The sequence below is a fragment of the Taeniopygia guttata genome, chromosome 2 (genome assembly GCF_048771995.1).
Source record: "Taeniopygia guttata chromosome 2, bTaeGut7.mat, whole genome shotgun sequence".
Lineage (NCBI taxonomy): Eukaryota > Metazoa > Chordata > Aves > Passeriformes > Estrildidae > Taeniopygia > Taeniopygia guttata.
Window position 1 is genome coordinate 41,943,178 of NC_133026.1, and position 17,963 is coordinate 41,961,140.

General features: G+C 43.9%; 2 non-coding genes across 2 annotated transcripts; both read right to left on the reverse strand.

The window, feature by feature from the left end:
* Positions 1-15,055: 15,055 nt before the first annotated feature.
* On the reverse strand, positions 15,056-15,159 carry MIR2972 (microRNA mir-2972). The gene has a single exon (NR_048981.1). It is a non-coding gene; the product is annotated as a microRNA mir-2972 (primary transcript).
* A 96-nt stretch (positions 15,160-15,255) lies between these two features.
* Positions 15,256-15,328, reverse strand: MIR138-1 (microRNA mir-138-1). Its single transcript, NR_049024.1, has one exon. It is a non-coding gene; the product is annotated as a microRNA mir-138-1 (primary transcript).
* Between the last annotated feature and the right edge of the window lie 2,635 nt (positions 15,329-17,963).

Consider the following 17,963-nt stretch of genomic DNA (forward strand, 5'->3'; position numbering starts at 1 on the left):
AAATTTACTTACTTGACACTTGAAATTCTGCATGCTTGCTGCAGTAATACTGTGAGCAGCATTAAATGAACTGTCTCTCAGAAACAGGTTGCGACTGCTCATACTCACCTATGGCCCTGTTTTCCTTACCTATAGTCCTATTTTCTGCTGGAGGAGTGACAACCCTGTGCCTGGAGCAGGTCCTGTAGCAGTGCAGGGCTTTCTTCTACTTCCCCATGTCACCTGTGAGATCCCTGTGACACATTTTGTCTTTGTGATGGATGTGCTGCCCACTGGCAATTGCTCATTTTGATGCTCTGCGTGATGTCTCTGCTGCATGTCTGGTCCTTATCTCCTTATTTATTTTATGACCTCTCTACCCATTCTGATCTTCAGTCACTCCAAATTCTCTTTGTTGCCTACTTCTCCTGTTCGGTTGGCTCAGTTAGTAGCCTGCATCTGGTTTTTGGGTCACGGGGAATGAACAGGCTCTGGTTGAATGCCTCCTTCTTCAGGTGGCATGTATCTATAGTTTTAAAGCTGTTCAGTGCCTTTTATGAGTTCTTTGCATTGTCCAAACACAGTATGTATAGACATGGAGCTTTGCCAATAGGGCACCTTCAATTATATCTTTAATTCAGTCTGCACAAGAGAGGGTCACAAGGCTGTGGGTTTTTTCAGAGTCTGTTTTAGGTTTGTGGGTTGGGCAGAATAACAGAGATTGAGCAGTTTCTACCATATCTTTATGAGGTACAGCATAGACCTGAATGTCCTGCTGCTGCTGTGTTCACCTGTTCACAGCTGCTAAGTGTGTCACTGGAGCGAAGCCTCTTGACAATAACCCATGAATTACCTGCTTCTGCTGTGTGCCAGTGCAAGGTCAGGACCTGGTTTTAACCTTGTATTAGATCTTAGGCACCTCCATGTACCCACTTTTTGCATACAAGAATCAGTGACTTAAAAACTGGCTGTTCTTACTGCCTGCAGCTCACCAGCTGCCTCTCAGTGCAATATCCAGGTTCTGCAGAGCTGCTGAGGGAGGAGACAGAGAAGTGTATCACAGCCTACTTGGTTTATCTTTCAGAGAAATCTCTATGCCCTAAAAGATCTGAAATACCTCAAAGCATCATTTGCAAATGTTAATATGGAGGGTACTGGGTACCCAGGGAGTACAGGCTTTAGTTAGGCCTTTAGGCCTTTAGAAGATGTCTATCCTAAAGCTGGAGAAATCTTACGTTTGTGGTCTCTATTGAAATTATGACCTGTTGCAAAGAAATAAATACTTTCAAGATCTACAGCTTGTCCTGGTTTCAACAGAATCCATTTTCTTCTTAGTATCTGGTACAGTGCTGTGTTTTGAATTCAGTATGAGAATAAAATTGATAACACACTGATGTTTTGGTTGTTGCTGAGCAGTGCTTACACTAAGTCGAGGACTTTTCAGTTTTCCATTCTCTGCCGGTGAGCCAGTGAGGAGGTGCACAAGAAGCTGGGAAGGAGCATAGCCTGGATTGTTTCTCAGAAGGGGCCAGAGGGATAGTCCATGCCACAAAACATCAGGCCCAGTATATAAACTGGGGGAAACTGGCCAAGAGGTACCAATCTCTGCTCAGTGAGGGACTGGATATCAGTCAGTGGGTGGTGAACAACTGTAGTGTATCGAACATCACTTGTTTTACTTGGGATTTATTTTTCTTTGGGTTGTTTTTCTGCTTTCTTTGAATAGTAACAATAATAATAAAAAGCAATGTCACCACCACCGCGATTATTGTTATTATCATTATTGTTATATTGTACTTTGTTTTAGTCCTTAATAATTTCAATCAGTTCTTATTAATTTCTTACTAATTTCTATTACTATCTCAACCCATGAGTTTTTATTCTTTTCCAATTCCCTTCCCTATCCCACTGGGACTGAGGACATGAGTCAGGGGCTGGGTGGTGCTTGGTTGCCATCTGGGGTTAAACTATGACACAACTAAGTATCAGCAAGTTCTGTCTGTCTCTGCAAAATCTTAGGGACCCCATGACTGCTTTGGGGGAGGACTTTGAAAGCACAGCATCCTTTCGATGGAGATCTTCTATACTCTCACAGCAATAGCATGTGCCTGTACTCTATAATTCTTTTATTTTTTTTTTTTTTATTTGCTGAAGAAGTGAATTGGAGTCAAGGTGATCACATTGCCTCCTGGGAGCTTTTGGGTGACTGGAACAAAGAGAAAGGCTTAGGAAGAGTTTATAAATTATGCTTACACAGAGAGTTTACTCCAGCCTGGAAGCAAAGACCACTGGTTAGACTGGAGACAGCTACGTAGTAGGGGTTGTGATAAATTCCAGTTTAAACAGGGAGAATACAGTGCATTTGGTGCATAATTTGCACCAAACCGTTTTTATATCACAATGTCACAGAATGGGTAAGGTTTGAAGGAACCACTGCAGGTCATCAAGTTCAGCTTCCCTGCTCAAGTATGTCAGGCTCATCAAGCTTAACTTGTCCTGTTATCTAGGCTCAATTATCTTGCAAAACAGAGCTTCCAGCTTTTCAGGTTTAGAGGCAGAGCCCCATGAAGACCCTGAACACAGCTGGTTTGCACCCTGGACTGGTGCTGCTGTGACTTACACCAGGCCACACTGACAAGCACTTCATGGTAGTCAATCAAAACTAACTTAGAGGTGTCTTTTCCTTCCTATCCCCATATTTTCCCCTTGAGGTGATCAAATACACAAATATTAATTTGACAAGACACTTAAATCTGACAGGAGAGCAGAGAGTTTGAGAGTGGGTACCAGCCTTACTGGGGCTAAATTGCAGCACCTTCTGGCCCGTTGCTGAGCTCTGGGGATGCAGGAGGGTTGTGGCAATGTGTTACAGGGCTCTGTCCCTGCAGACAACCAGGAAAAGAGGAGGGATGTGCACATGTATGTATGAGACACAGTGTCTCCATAATCAGACTGGGGAGATTTTCATGTGTGGCTGAGAAGCTGTGCTGAATCCATCCATTCTCTGTTGCAAAAGAGTGATTTTATGAAGCCCTTGGTGAAATATAAGCCACAATGTTTTTTTTCCCCCATTCATCATGGAATATGATTAAGGGAGTAGCAGAAGACATCAGATGAAATAGGGAAGGGATTCCATCAGGGATTCCCCATCAGGGAAGGACTTGTCCACTGGCTGCCTACACTAAGGAAGGAGATGAGGGCCCAGGGCCCCATGGGCTTGTAGGAGCCCTGGTCTCTGGCTCCTGTTCAGCTGCGATGTCTACAAGATCACGGAACACTGTAGAATCTATGGGTGCTTCTTTGGTGGTTCAAAAGGCAGCATGTTTTATTCCACTTCAAAGTGGCCTACAGAACTCATTTTACCTGGCAGTTGCACATAGACAAGAAATTTAATTTGAGAGAAAAAGCTTCCTGTTTCAAATTTCCCACCCTTCCCAAAGCAGCGTGCTTGAGGCCCTGTGTCTCAGCCCTCTCTTTCCCAAAGTCAGTCAGGCACTGACTTACCTGCAGAGGCTGAGGCTGAAGGCATAGCTGATCATCTGTTGAGGCTGAAGAAACTTTTTCTGGTTGAGACTTTTGGTTTTTGTTCAGCTGACAAACAGGAATTATTGGAAACTCATTTGCATTGCAAGTGTGCATTAAAATGCATGAGGCGTGTAAGGCTGGGGCTGGTAGAAGAAAAATGTGTGCAATTTGTGGAAACTGTGGATTGTTATGACTCCTGAATTGGCATATTTATATGTTTCATTGTTCTTAGATTTGGGATTTTTGGTTTGTCAAATCTAGTGTGTGTGTGTGTGACATACATACCATGACAGACCTTTTGCTGTTTTTTCTTTCATGGAAGATCTTCCAGCACAACGAAAGCCATGGCATAGGCATCACTACTGAGCAGCAGGCTCGATGACCCAGGGGAGATTCTATCCAGCTTAAATCATTCTTTTTCAGAAATACAGTTGCCAAGCTATGATATTTCTTGAGAATTCATCATACTACAAATCACAGTTGGGGAATGAATACAAATCCTGTGTGATGTCTCCAATTGAGACAGTATTTTTAATCTTCCTTTCTCGGTTGTCTAAAGGCAGTAAAATTGAAGGCAAGATTAAGACCTGCTAAGCACAGTATCAAAAAATTATTTTTGAGGTATAACATTAAGAGGTGTTTTTTGATTTGGGGATCCCAAAAGCAGAGGTGCTTTGGAAAGGTAATATATGCAGACATGTACTGACAAATGACAAGCCCATTTATCTTAGTCCTCTTTTGCAGAACACTTGGAGGAGCTTTATAGATCCTAAAAACTTCAGATTCTTGCAGGTAGAAAAATCACTGATACAAAGAGGACAGATTTTAAATTCTTAACCATTTTTCATATGGGACTAAGAAGTTATATAATGCCATAGCATGTAAAACATTATGTCACTAATTATATAAATTGTATTTCTTCTGATCTCCGAAATACACAAGTAATATTTATGAGATTGTATCACAAGTTGGATATTGCCACATAAACATGATAGATACTGCTTTTTCATTAGATGCATTCAGCATTCCTCTCAGAGAACAGATTTATTGGATAAGGTCTTTTTCATCCCCAGAATGATGCAGGGCAGCCTCACCATTACCTCCAGGAGCTCTGCAGACCTCCACTGTACCTGCTGCAAGCTCCTGGTCCTTGTCATGCCTTAAACCATGGGGCTGTAAGGTGGGTTACAGCACACATCTCTAGTGCCCGACAGAGAGTGAGCTTATTGGCAGCATGAGCAAAACATCAGCAGAAAAGGAAAAAGAAATTCAGTATCTTGGAGTTTTTATCATACAGGCAGCAGGACAAGCTGCCAAAAAAAAAAGGATGTTCGACTGCTGCTGGTGCTGCCTAATGCTGGACTTGGATTTGAGGAGTCAGGACTATGGCAGGTGTGTGGGAATTGTGAATGGCTGAGGAGAAGAAGGAGCCAGGGAAGTTCCTTTTGTTTAGAGCTGCTGTGAGGGAGGGGCTGTAAAACTGGCATTCTCTTGTGTGACAGAGGTGGTGACAGAAACACCCCAGTTCTTGTGAGGGATAATAAAAGGGAAGTTGTATAGCCTCAGACAAGAACAAGTTATCCCTTAAAAACACAGGGAAAAATACAGTATATTTTAATGTTTGTGTGGCACTTTTAGGCTAGAAATTGTTATGAATGCTAATACTATTATGTTCTCTAATGTGTATAACAGTGACTAATACTATTACATTCTGTCATACAAGAGCCCTTGGGATGCAAATTCAAAGAGACACAATAAATAACTGTAAAAGAAAAAAAAAAAGGGAAATTAGAACAGAACCCCATTTCTCATTTCAGTGGGAATGTGCTGATTGACACCAGACTCATGGAGACACTTCTCCTCCCTGCTTGGGCTTCAAAGTCCACACCCTGTTCAGGGAGAAGAGCAGCTGTGGATGGGCACTGCCTGACTGCAGGTACCCCCTGTGTGTGTAGAACCTGTGGTTATGGACCAGATTCTTCCCCTCATCTATTTCAAACCAGTGAACTTAAGCAGCAATGCTGCCCAAACCTTACACTTCCAAGCTGTTAAAGTAAAACTCTTGGTGGGTTTTTGAGAGCCCAGCAGCAGCTTTTCCTACAGTAGCTCTGTTTGAAAACTGCTGCTTGTGGAAAGCAACATCTCACTGCCACCCACTCTCCTGACTTCTGCTGGACACTGCCAGTGCTCTGGAGTGAGGGATACAGCCTTACTTCCTCCTACACTGTGTCTGTATTCATTTTTTTTTTGCAGGGTTTTTACATAATTTGTATGTCGTAAATGAAATTGCTACAGGCTGGGGGAAGAGTGGCTGGAAAGTAGCTGAGTGGAAAAGTACCTGGGTGTGCTGATTGACATCCAGCTGAACATGAGCCAGCGAGTGCTCAGGTGGCCAAGAAGGCCAATGGCATCCTGGCTTACATTAAAAATAGTGTGGCCAGCAGGACCAGGGCAATGATTGACCTGTTTTACTTGGCACTGATGAGGCCACACCTCAGATCCTATGTCCAGTTCTGAGCCACTCATGACAAGAAAGACATTGAGGTGCTGGAGTGAGTCCAGAGAAGGGCAATGGAGCTGGTGAAGGGTCTGGAGCATGAGTCCTGTGAGGAGCAGCTGAGGGAGCTGGGGTTGTTTAGCCTGGAGAAGAGGATGCTCAGGTGAGACTTATTATCCCCTAAAACTACTTGAAAGGAGGCTGTAGCAAGGTGGAGGTTGGCTTCTTACTCTCAGGTTACAAGCAACAGGACAAGATAAAATGTCCTCAAGCTGTGCCTAGGGAAGTTTAGGTTGTACAACAGAAAAAATTCTTCAGTGAAAAAGTGATTAAACATTGGAGCGGGCTGCCCAGGGAAGTGGTGGAGTCACCATCCCTGGAAATGTTCAAAAAACAGCTGGGCGTGGCACTTAGTGCTATGGTTTAGTGGTCATGATGGTGTTCCACCAAAAGTTGGACTCAGTCTTGGCGTTCTTTTCCAACCTTTATGACTCTATGATTCAACGACTGGTTCGTAACCAGTTTTGAGAGGAAGCAGGATTGTGCCTGACTAGATTACTCCCTGTGTTGAGATGACCACCTTTGTCTCTAGGCAGTGGGGAATGGTGGTGAATGCCATTTGTCCCTGCTGTAGCATGTTTTTGCCACAATAGCCTACACTACCCTTGTAGCCAAACTGGTGACATATGGTTAGGGGGTAGTTTCTGGGGCTGCTACAGTTTAATATTCCTACTGGTGAGCTCGGTAAGGGGACAGAGCACACCCATGACAAGTTCCTGATGGCACTCTGGCAGGTCTCAATTCTTACAGGCAGGGTGGTCCTGACTCAATGCCCACGCCATTGGTGACAGCCTGGTCAAGGCTCCAAACAGATCACAGCTGTGGATGTCCTGCAGGTCCTGCTGGTTGCTGCTGCTGGCTCTGCAGAGGGGCAGGGTGCTGGAGGCAATGTGCAGCGGGAAAACCCAGCCCAGAGAGTAAAAAAGTAAAGGGATTGTTTCCCTAAACCCAGATATAATAAGCAGAACTTGATGAAATGTGCTGGGTGAGTGTGTTTTGCATGAGGCTGTTTCTACGGGAGTAATTTTTTTCGTTTTGCTTTTAATTAGCCAGGCTTAAATTAGCAGCATCTACTGTTGATATTCCTCCTTAAACAGCCAGAACACTTTCAATCAGGAGACTTATTAATATGCAAAAAAGTGATTTGTTTTGATTTCAGTCTGGAAGGGTCCCTTCCCCCCCCCCCCCCCCCCCCCCAGTTTCCATTTCAGTATCTTCTGTTCTAAAGGAAGGTGAAATTGTTGTGGCCGTGTAGAAGAACCTGGGTTATCTGGAAAGAGGAAAGTCTTGATGGAGAGTTTCAGAAACTCCCATGTGGGGGTTGGTATTTGTTCTGCTGTATTTTACTATGCTGAAACAACACCCTGCTGTGGGATAACAGGAGACTCACCCAGGCTGCTGTGCTCCCTCACAGGGTAATTAAAATGAGCACCATACAAATATTTTTTGCTTCCCAAAGGTACTCAGCTATCTCCTCCTCTCCCAACCTACTGTTTTGGATGGGAGGGAGGTGTAAGTTTTTTCACTCTATAGATCCTGAATCACTTCACTGATATGTTTACATCATTCTATTTACATTGCAGATGACTGATGCTGACCTGCACATAAAAAGACAACCCAGCAAGCTTCACACATGGTGGACGACTTCATTTGGTCTTGCTACGAATGTCAGGTCCAAGTGCCGTTTCCTTGCTGTTAGTGTTTTTGGGCTGATGTGGCAGCAAACTTAAATTTGTTTATTTCTCTAGTCTAGAAGTCTTTGGAAAGATGTAGGCATCAAGAGTTAAACTGGGCCAAAATGCTGAAGCAGTTGCCTGAGAGGCAGTTTTAGGCTGTAGAGCATCATAGGTTTCCTCCCCAGCTTACAGTGGTGAGACCTGGTCAGTCTCACTTAAATCCATTTCTGTGAGACATTTCTGTGAGATGGGGATGGTCTGGGCTTTTTATTATTACTTGTGTGAGTGTTTAAAGAAACCCTGCTGTGGGTCATAACCCCACTGTGTTGTGTGTGATGCATATACAGAGGAAGCTGGGGAAATGCTGAAAGAAAATCTGGAAGGGGACAAATTTCTTCCTTCTTGGCTTTTTAAGCTCCCTTGACAGCAGGAGTGGCAGAAAGAGACCCATGCTTGCCCACCCTGCTCCCTTGTGGAGGTGACTCAGGGCACCCAGACCCTTGCCACTGCACTGCAGAGCAAGGTCAATGTGGGCAAAAGTTTTGCTCTCCGCCTTAATGCTTATTTTTGTCAGAAAAATGTAATTTAGAAATGGTTTGGATTTTTATTTTTCCTCTAAGAAAATCCCAGAGTCTGTCAGTGTTAGTCTGGGTTATATTCAATAACAGAATGTCTGACTTTTTCTATCAAACTGTTTCCAAATATGGATTTTTCCTTCTATAAACATATGGGGAAAAGTACTTTTTTTTCCTTGATCAAATGCAGCTATGAGACTTGGTGGACACCAGTCATGTGCTTAAATTCAGAGACTTGATTCTTCAGATGCAGATTTGTCTTGGGTTTGAACCAAACAGATTGTGAAAAACAGTGATTTACACAGTGTGAATCATCTGGTCTGGCACTGTTTGCCTTAGGCTGGTTGTGTAATGACAAGTGTTGAGTTACAGAATGTCACCTGATGTTGAGGCCACCTCCCCAGCCAGGTACACCTCCCAGCTGGAGATGTGGGGACAAGAACTCGAGAAAAGAGGCTGCCCCACAACAGAGTCAGAAGAGGACCTCAGTGCAGGGTAAAGTCCCCGTGCTCCCCTTCAGCTGGGGACCTGCCTGCGAGGCCATGAGCAGGCCAGACAAACAGCCACTGCAATGGGGCTTTGAGTAACCTGGCGACAGAATTGATGGGACAGACTGATGGATTGATGGACAGAAGGACAGAGGCTGTGGGTCCAGCAAGTAGAAAGTGTGCTAGGGTGCTACAGCCCTGGCCCCTGTGCCCAGGGACCATTTAATATTCAAAAAGACTGTGAAGAAAGGGACATGGACTGCCAAACCATTGTCTTGAAAAGAAGAGTTTGTGATTGAGAGGCATAACAGCAATGCCTCTAGGTGACATTTGCTTTGGAGGATTGGAAGGACACACTTCCAATGTGTTTTCAGTGTGCCTTTCTTCAATTGCAATTCCTCCTGACTCCAGGGAATTTGAGCCCTCTGTGTCCCTGGAAATTAAAACAAAAACTGGCTTCAGTGATATTTCCTGAAATGCGTTTTCATCTCATTGAATCTGTCCTAAGAACAGCCCCAAAGCATCCAAGATTTCATTTTCATCTAGTAGTGATCAAAAACAACATCAGCAAGGAATAAATAGACAAAGCCATGCTGCAGGGTTATTAATTCACATGACAAGGCAGAGCAGTTTGCTTTATTAAAAAAGAAAGCTCATGTGAGGGTTTTCTTGGTCACTGAGTATTTCAGTCACTATAAACATCTGTATTTTGCAATCTGGTATTTTTAAGGGCCTTGTCTTGGAAAGAATAAATCTTCAGCTTCTTGTGAATGAAACTGCAGGCCTGCTGAAGGTGCCTGAATTTGTGATGTGCCTGGGACACAGGCAGACAAGGAGAGGCACTGAGGGAGAATCTTAGCTTCATCATGATGGAGGCATCAGTGTTAATGGTATTTGGCCATTGGGAATCTGCTTCCTCATCCTGGCAGGGACAGGGGGGCTTTTTGGTGAACGTCTCCCTTTTCCCCAGCACAAATTTAACTCCTTTGTTTATAAAGGAAAAACCAACCCCAACCATGTGGGTTGTCTTTCACACGAGTTAAAACAAGCCAACTCCACCCAAAGCTGCCCAGGACTGAGCTGCTGTGGCTGCCCTGGCCCTGGGGCATGCACCACCTCCCACGCAGGCAGCTGCCTGCACGCTCGCTGCTGCACTGCTGCGGCCAGAGAGGATTTCTGCGTTTCTTTTTCATGACAGCAGACACATCTCCCCCATGACAGAATGAGTGATGCTGTTCCCTCTGCATGTGCTGTTGAGAGCAGTCACCAGCTCCACTTCCCTTACCTTGTCATTAAGCAGCAGAGACATTGCCATTTTGGATTCAAGGCTCAAAGCCAGTATGATTTTAATTTGAGTGATAAAACTAGAAGGGCTCTTACAGCAACACAGCTTCCAGAATGTGATTCAATACTTTTGGGTTTAGACTTACAGAAAGTGGGAAGAGATCAAAACCCATTCCTGGAGGAAAAGAGCTGCTGCTTCTCACCAGAGACTTATCACACACTGCAGCTGACATGGGAGATGCTGTCATTGTGTGACAGGTCTCTCTGGATGTCCCCACAGTTGAATAAGAAGTTTATTTGGAGCAACAAAATAGTAAACTAGATGTGTTGAAATCCAGCAAAGGGAGAGGTTATGGAGTAGAGGAGTACTTTCTCTGGTAACACCCTGTGGATGTACAGTGGTTCCTCAGGCATTTGGGGATTTTTAATCTCCAAGAGTCTTCCACAATGTATCTTCAGAGTTAGGGTATGTGCTGACCCACATGGCTGTTACTATGGAAACCATTATTCTAACATAGTAAAAAATAGTAATGTAAACCCCCTAAAAAAGGCTTAAGCCTTTTGCTATTTATCAAGGAATAGGACTGTCAGGTAAATGGGAATAGCAGCACCTTTTCCAGAAGACTGTCCTGCTCAGTATCAGCTGAGGGTGGTGGGCACCTACAAAAACCAGCACAAAGCTCTGCCTCCACCAGATCTCTCATCTGCAGTGGTGAGATTCAGCTGGAGATTTGGAAATGAAACACCATTTGCAGAGTTCGCAGCTGTTTCAGTCCCCGGCTACTATTCACATGGAGAGGCTGCTGGCTTTCCTGAAGAGCCCAGGGACACAGGCTACCACAGCTACACATCCCCAGCATCAGAGACCAGCGCAGAAAGACTTCAGAGCATGACACCCCTATGCAAGGGAAGGAATTAAGGTTTAGTTATCTTAATAACCACTTCACTAAAGGCATATGGCAGGCAACGTATTGGGATGTTGAGTTTTTGACATATGCCAGAATTCTCTAAAATTGAGCTTTTCTTCCCAAACTGCCAACATTTTTAGCTGAATCATGAAGATGCCATACACTCAGAGTATTAATATAGACCTCAGACATCTTCCCAGCTCTGCGTTTTTTTGTGCTATTCCAGACCTGGAATGAACCAGACCATCCCAAACCCTTGCCCCAGACTTTGCAGACAGAGCAGCAGCAGGGACAAAGCTGCAGTGGTACAAGGGTGGCCACCTGGTGCCAGCCTCCCTCCTGACACCCAGCCACGTCCCTGTGAGAAGAGGAGTTTTCCTGGCATGAAGTGGGTATCAGAGTGCAGCTGGCTGGATTGCTGTGCACATCATTTTTTCCAAAATGGTCTTTGACAGCAAGAGCTGCGTGCATTAAGCTTGCATGTGTGGGCAGCGCTTTCCTGCTAATGCATGGTTGGAGAACTAGGTCTAATCAAATTCAACATTAAAAACTCATTTATTGGGGTACAGGTAGTTAGTCTTGTTAATGAAGGAGGTGAACTGTTAGAATGTTAATGAAGTGAACTGTTTGTCAAAGAAGCATCATAATTTTTGGAATTTCCAATATACATAAAGACAAAGAGTATGACACAGCAAAGTCTCTGCTGCTTTGGCTTTTAAGTAGAGAGAATCTCCTTAGAGGATAGGTTATAAAACTTCTACAAGTAGTTTATGTTATCTTTAGAGACTGCTTGCACTCTTCTGTTGTTTACATCAATCTTTGAGTGAAAGTTATTTAGCCTTGGTAATTTAGCCAAGTGGTTTTTATGCTCTTTGTGGTGCCACTTCACTGCACAGTGGGGATGTTTCTGACCCTTTTATGTGCACATTTGAGGCCTGACTATATACTGTGAGGAGCCTTGATTTTTCTAAAAATACCAATCTCATATACCTAATATGCTGTGTTTATAACAGTAGATGTGAACAAGCCTCTCTTCCCCCTCCTTAATGTCACCTCTTGCTCACCATGTTAAGATGCCTGAAGACTGTTGCTGTATTTTCCCCCTCTCATTGTGAAATTTTTATGTCTGAAACTGAAATAAAACCTGACTCAGGTTTGTGGGTAAAAAAAATTCAGCCCCACCTACTGTTTACTTTGCAATGCAGTCTGAAATATCATTTTAATTTCACATTAGTTTCTTGCCAAAGGGGAAGCCCACTTAAAGAAATGAAGAAGAAATCTGTTAATGGCACTTTTCATGAGGAACACTACAGTAACAAAGCAGTGTGCATGCAAACACAGAAAGTGAGAGATGGTGAGCCCTACTGTGCCTGTCTGCTTGGCTGTGGTATGCAGGGAAAAAGAGAACAAAATTTACAAGGCTGCTGCTCTCTGAAGTGGTATGTGAGCTGCTGGTGAGCCTGGGAAGGAAAGAAAAAAACTGATTCACAACAATTGAAGAACAGTGCAGATGTGCTGGGAAAATAAACCCATTGCATTCAAATTTCAAAGGGTTCAAGGGTGAAATTAAATACTATTTGCTTAGATATAAGAACCACTTTTGGAATAACAACCCCATAAAAAAAAATCTCACAAGAGACTACAGCCCAGCATTTCAGGTTTGATAGACTTTGCTCTTTTTTCTACCGTCATTGCTGAGCACAGTGTTTTATTAAGGTTATAAAATCAAGCCTTTCAACAATTCTAATGGGGGTATTTTTGCAGGGTAAACTTCCACTTTTTTTACAATAATACACAAGTAGGAGAAAGGATCTGTAAAGCACCCGAAAACTCTCTGAGTGTATCCACACTGCAGGGGCCCGCCTCTCTTTTGGGGGCTGTCCAGAAACGTGGTGAGTACCTATTTTTCCATCTCGGCATCCAGAACTGGGGTTGACATGAAAGATGAACTGTAGGCGCTAGTTAAGAATAACACTCCACAAATGTAAAACCTATACTGAACTATTTATTTTGTGCACTCACCTTTCACTGCAGCACGTGCCAACTGCTGAAGGGAGCAAACAGAAATTGGTTCCATCAACTGAAGCTGACAGTCAAGTTTTCAACCAGCAATTCTCCTCAAGATGATATGATTAGGCTGCTTGATGACAAGCAGGAGTGCTTGATTTTCTGTAGCAGAGCTGTACTATGGCCTGCATTAATTTGCTAGGAAATCACTTTAGAAGAGCATAAAGGGTGATGCATTCAAGTTAGAGTTGCAGTACAATAGATGCCCCAAAAGTACCTCTGAAGTGGGCTTTTCCCATGAAGTTCTTTAACAAAAGGAGCTGAAAATGACATGTCTCTACATATCACAGTTGGAGATAGTCTATCAGGTCACCTGACAGTGGATATTAACCATTAATGTATTTCAAATATTATGTGTATTTACTGAGAGAAACTGAATAGGTAAAACAGGTTTCTGGCTCACAATAAAAGATGAAATGGTGTTTAGTTCTCTATATGAATAGCTGCTTATGTAAATCAGTGTGTGTGCATGGTTGTTGGGACTATTTCCTTGATGCCTTCTGTTTCTAAAGAATTTTGTGCATTGCCCCAAGAAACAGACTCTGTAAAGAAAGTTTCAGGCTTTAAAACAAGGTTATAACAATGAGATTACCACACAGAGCACACAATTTGTGTTAGCAGAGAACAAGTTTAATAAAACAGTGTTCTTGCATGTTGGATTCACAAATTCATAGTACATGAACAAGAAACACAATCTAGTTTTCCCTCTCATCAATGACAAAAACCCACAGGCTACCATCCTAATCTATGAATGAGCCTCCCATACATCTCTAACATTGTTCAAGGTATTTGACTTTTTGCTATAGAAGAAATTCAAGGCTACCTGTGCAGGGAGTCCACCTGAACAGAAAAATTAGGATGGGTCCAATTAAACCACCATTGTCACCTTGCATTTGCATTTCCAGGCTGTCCCATACTATTTCAGATCTTCAGATACTATATCCTGACTCTCCCCTATGTCTATCTCCCTGCCAGCAATAATACATCCAGGATGGAATTTAAATAATTTTTACTGCCATCATCAGTCACATGAGTTAGGATAATGAAGAAAACTTTCACAAAAACCATCATTAGTTCTATGTTACCTGAATTGTTTCTCTCTGCACTTCTCCGCTCTTTGCTTTAGACATATCTAGTGGTTTATATCATACAAGGAACAGCCAGACATACCTGAGAGCAAAGAGCCATCCTGAGGGGTGAGAGGAAGGGAAAACCCACCAAAGAAAACCCCATCCTGAGACCAAGACCACATGCCTGCTTTCTGAGATCCAAACTGAACAGCATTTCAGTTTGACTTAAGGGATTGTATACCCCTGCCATCAGGCATGTGCCAAGCTCCATGTACATGACCCAGATTTGGATGGAAAGCAGTCCTCTGTAACCCACTCCTCTCAAACTAACATCACACTGCTGGTGTGGTACAAAGGAGGAGGCAGAGAAGAGCCTGTTTTTAAAACCTGAAACGCATGGCACATGTTACATGCAGGTCACTTGGTTAGAGTGTGCCTCACTGTCCCTCTACACCTAGGAATTTATGAGGCACTGCTTTAGCAACGTTTTCTCTATTTTAAGGACTGGAGTTGTTGGTACCACTTCTGGATGATGCCACTGTTTATTTTTTCATTCATCACAACACACCTAGGGCTGATTTAGATAGAGGCACGTTGGCAGAGGCTGACCAGGTGTGGTATCAATAGCAAGGAGCCCAACTTTTTCCTGGTATGTACACAACCTTTTACAGAGACTACGCAGTTGGGTGTCGAGGTAGGGAAGGGATCAGAACAAGTCACAGGCAAGGACCACAGATGCAGCTGTCAGGGAGAACCACACGTGGAGCATGCAGAGGGTTTTTTTTTTACTGCTTTCCACAGCTTAATAAAAGCTTCCTGTTCCTTAACATTCATGTGGCATGTGAACGGGCAGTGACCATACTGCTGACAGTTCTGCCCTGTGCCTGCTGAAGCTCTGCACTGCACAGTGACGCAGGGTTTCGGGGCCAGACCCACAGAGATATTTAGGGGCCTAACTTCTATTTCAGACTTCAGTGGGAGGCTGGTGCCTAAATAGGAGTTGAGCACCTGATTACCTTTGCAGGTCTGGGCTTGCGTGGAAGCAGCCAGGAGGTGCTCCATGTCCCTTGCCTGCCCACAGGAAACACTGCTCTTCTCCAGCCGGCGGTCGAAGCGTGGTGCGGTGCGACCCTGGTGTTGTGAAGTAGCCGTTCTCCGACTGGTGACGGCCTGATTCACAACACCAGCTGTTGCACAGCACCTAAGGGGGCCCCTGGCCAGGCTCCCTGCTCCTGGGCTCCTCTGTGCTCTGTCCTTCTCCTCCGCAGTCCATCTTCTACACCATCGAGTGCTGGAAAGCAAAGTGACAGGGTTAGATCCATCGACCCCAGCAGTTACACACTCCTGTCTGTTTGAAATACAAATGTTTGAAGGGTGTATGCCTCCAAGAAAAAAAAAAGAAAGAAAGAAATAGAAGTGGCAAAATGGCTTGGCACTCAAACTCTAAGTCTTCACAGAGGTGGCCATTGCAGCGCAGTACTGCAAATGTGTACAGCTGCACTCCTGCTACTCATTCCCTGCGCTCATCTCATGAGAGCCGGAGGCTGGAAGGCGGAGGCGGCAACCTAGAAACTCAGCCAAGCCCTCAGAGACATGGGAGAAGCAGGCTGCTTTTTCACAGATCCCAGGATGTTGTCAAAAGGAGAGCAGGGCCCGAGGGACCAGTTTGCTTCCTGAGTGCACTGTGGCCATGAACCTTCATGTCTGCACCCCGTCTGCTCCTCTGAGGTGGGTGAGACACCAGCACGTGTGTGGTCCATTCCCAGAAGCTTCCCAGCACTCTGGCATTCAGGAAGATGCTCCCCATCCCACAAATGTCCTGGCCTGCAGGCCCTTCATTCCCCTCCAAGGCACCCATCCCTCAGGAGCTCTCAGAAGCTGAGGGACACAACCCACTGCTGACCAGGAAAAGTGAGCTTCTTGTAAAATCACAAGAGGAGTTACAGATTCTGGACTCAAGGGAAAAGGAAATCTCCCTCCCTGTGCAGGACTGACACTGGTGAGTATGCCAGCCATCACAGCATGCACTCAGCGTGTCTCTTGTGCAGCACAAGGGCTCAGGGTTGCAATGCTGCACCACTACAGAATTGGTCTTGGGGAGAGCACAGCTCCTGCAGCTTTTCAAGCAGACAAAAAGAGGTGGAAACATATAGTTAAAAAGGCAGCCCTGACTGGGAAGAAATGATGATGTATGGCTCCAGATCAGAAGGCTGAAGGATAGCTTTATTAAAACTATACTATATTACATTAATATACTATTTAAAGAGAGACTATCCTATTCTACATATGTACTTGTTACTTAGCTAACTACCAACTAGCATACTGGTGACTGCCTGCTGAGAGTCTGATACACGGCTGGATCCAATTGGTCATTGAACCCAAACAACCTTCACCAGAATCCAATCAAGCAATTACTTCAGGTAAACAATCTCCATACCAAATTCCACATGGGGAAAACAAAGGAGCAGAGAGAAAGATTGTTTTCTTCTCTCTGTGCTTCTCCTGAGAGACAGAATTATATCTCTCTGTCCAGAGAATGTGAATGCCACAGAAACAGACATGCGATTCTTCCTGATTCCCCTCAAAATGCTTCGCTGGTGGTACAATGACTCACTTGTCAGGGCTGGGTCCTTCTTAAGCGTTTACCAACAACTCCTTATTGGGTTAACTAATCTATGCACTTGTGAAAAATAAGCAAATAATCAACTTGATCTTGTGTATTGGAGACCTTCCTCAGCAACCAACATCCAGAGGAAGGCAGAGTTTCTGTGAGCTAGTTCAGGACTATCCTGGGATGAGGACTCATTGAGGAAGTCCTTAAGAACATTGGATAGAAAGAAAGTGATATACAGCCTAGCACACCTCCAGGGAGAACTGCTGGTTTTTAATAGTTCTCCTGAAATGGGTTGGATTTGGAGGCATAGGAAGCATCCCTTCCTCCATGCCCACTGCCCAATTTAATCCAATGGAAACTTCATGCCCCTGCAGAGAAGGGAGATGTGTATAGTCCCTGGGCAGGGAAGTGAGTAACATATGCACTAGCAAAAAATATTCCAGAGAGACCGGTTATGCAATCTAGTTGCTGTACGAAATGAAATAAATTTCTTGACACTCGTGCATGGGTGCACACTTGTAAAGTCCCAGTAATGTTGTACTAACAGAGCTTTTATTTAAAGAGCAGTTTACAAAATTTTAATATGTTGAAACAAACAAATAAAAAGAGTATTTACATTTTATGTGTATCTAATATTCCCATCAACCTTCACCTTTGAAAGAAAGAACCAGAAATCTGAACTTGTGTTGTGGCTAGTACTGGTCAATGGTGACATGCTAATGCTGGATGAAGGGGAATCATCTCACCAGAACAGATCTTTCCCTGTCTGTGGTAGCACTGAGCACACTCAGTGAACCACACTGTGTCACACACACAGCAATGCCAAATACTTTTAGTACATTCTCTGTTCCCTGGGAACACTGAAGTCTGCCACTAGTACTGTGGGTGGGAGAAGGGAAAGCAAATGATATGAGCATTTTTCAAGGTTGCTGAAATCCTTCTGAATCCTTGAATACAATCTGCGCTGAAGCATATCAGATTACTTTAAAAAAGCACGCTGCCATATATGCATTGCTTGTAGTCTAGAAGAAAGAAATGTAAAGGCCTTTTCAAGTGAAAAAACAGAATTATATGTTGTACAAATGAGAAATGAATGCTTAATCTACTTTCTCTCCCCTTAAACACACCAGAGACAGAGGCTGGTTTTCTGCTTCTTTATCCCCTTGTCAAATAGTCCAATGTAGTCTTTGTGTACATCTAAAATTCTTAATTTTAATATT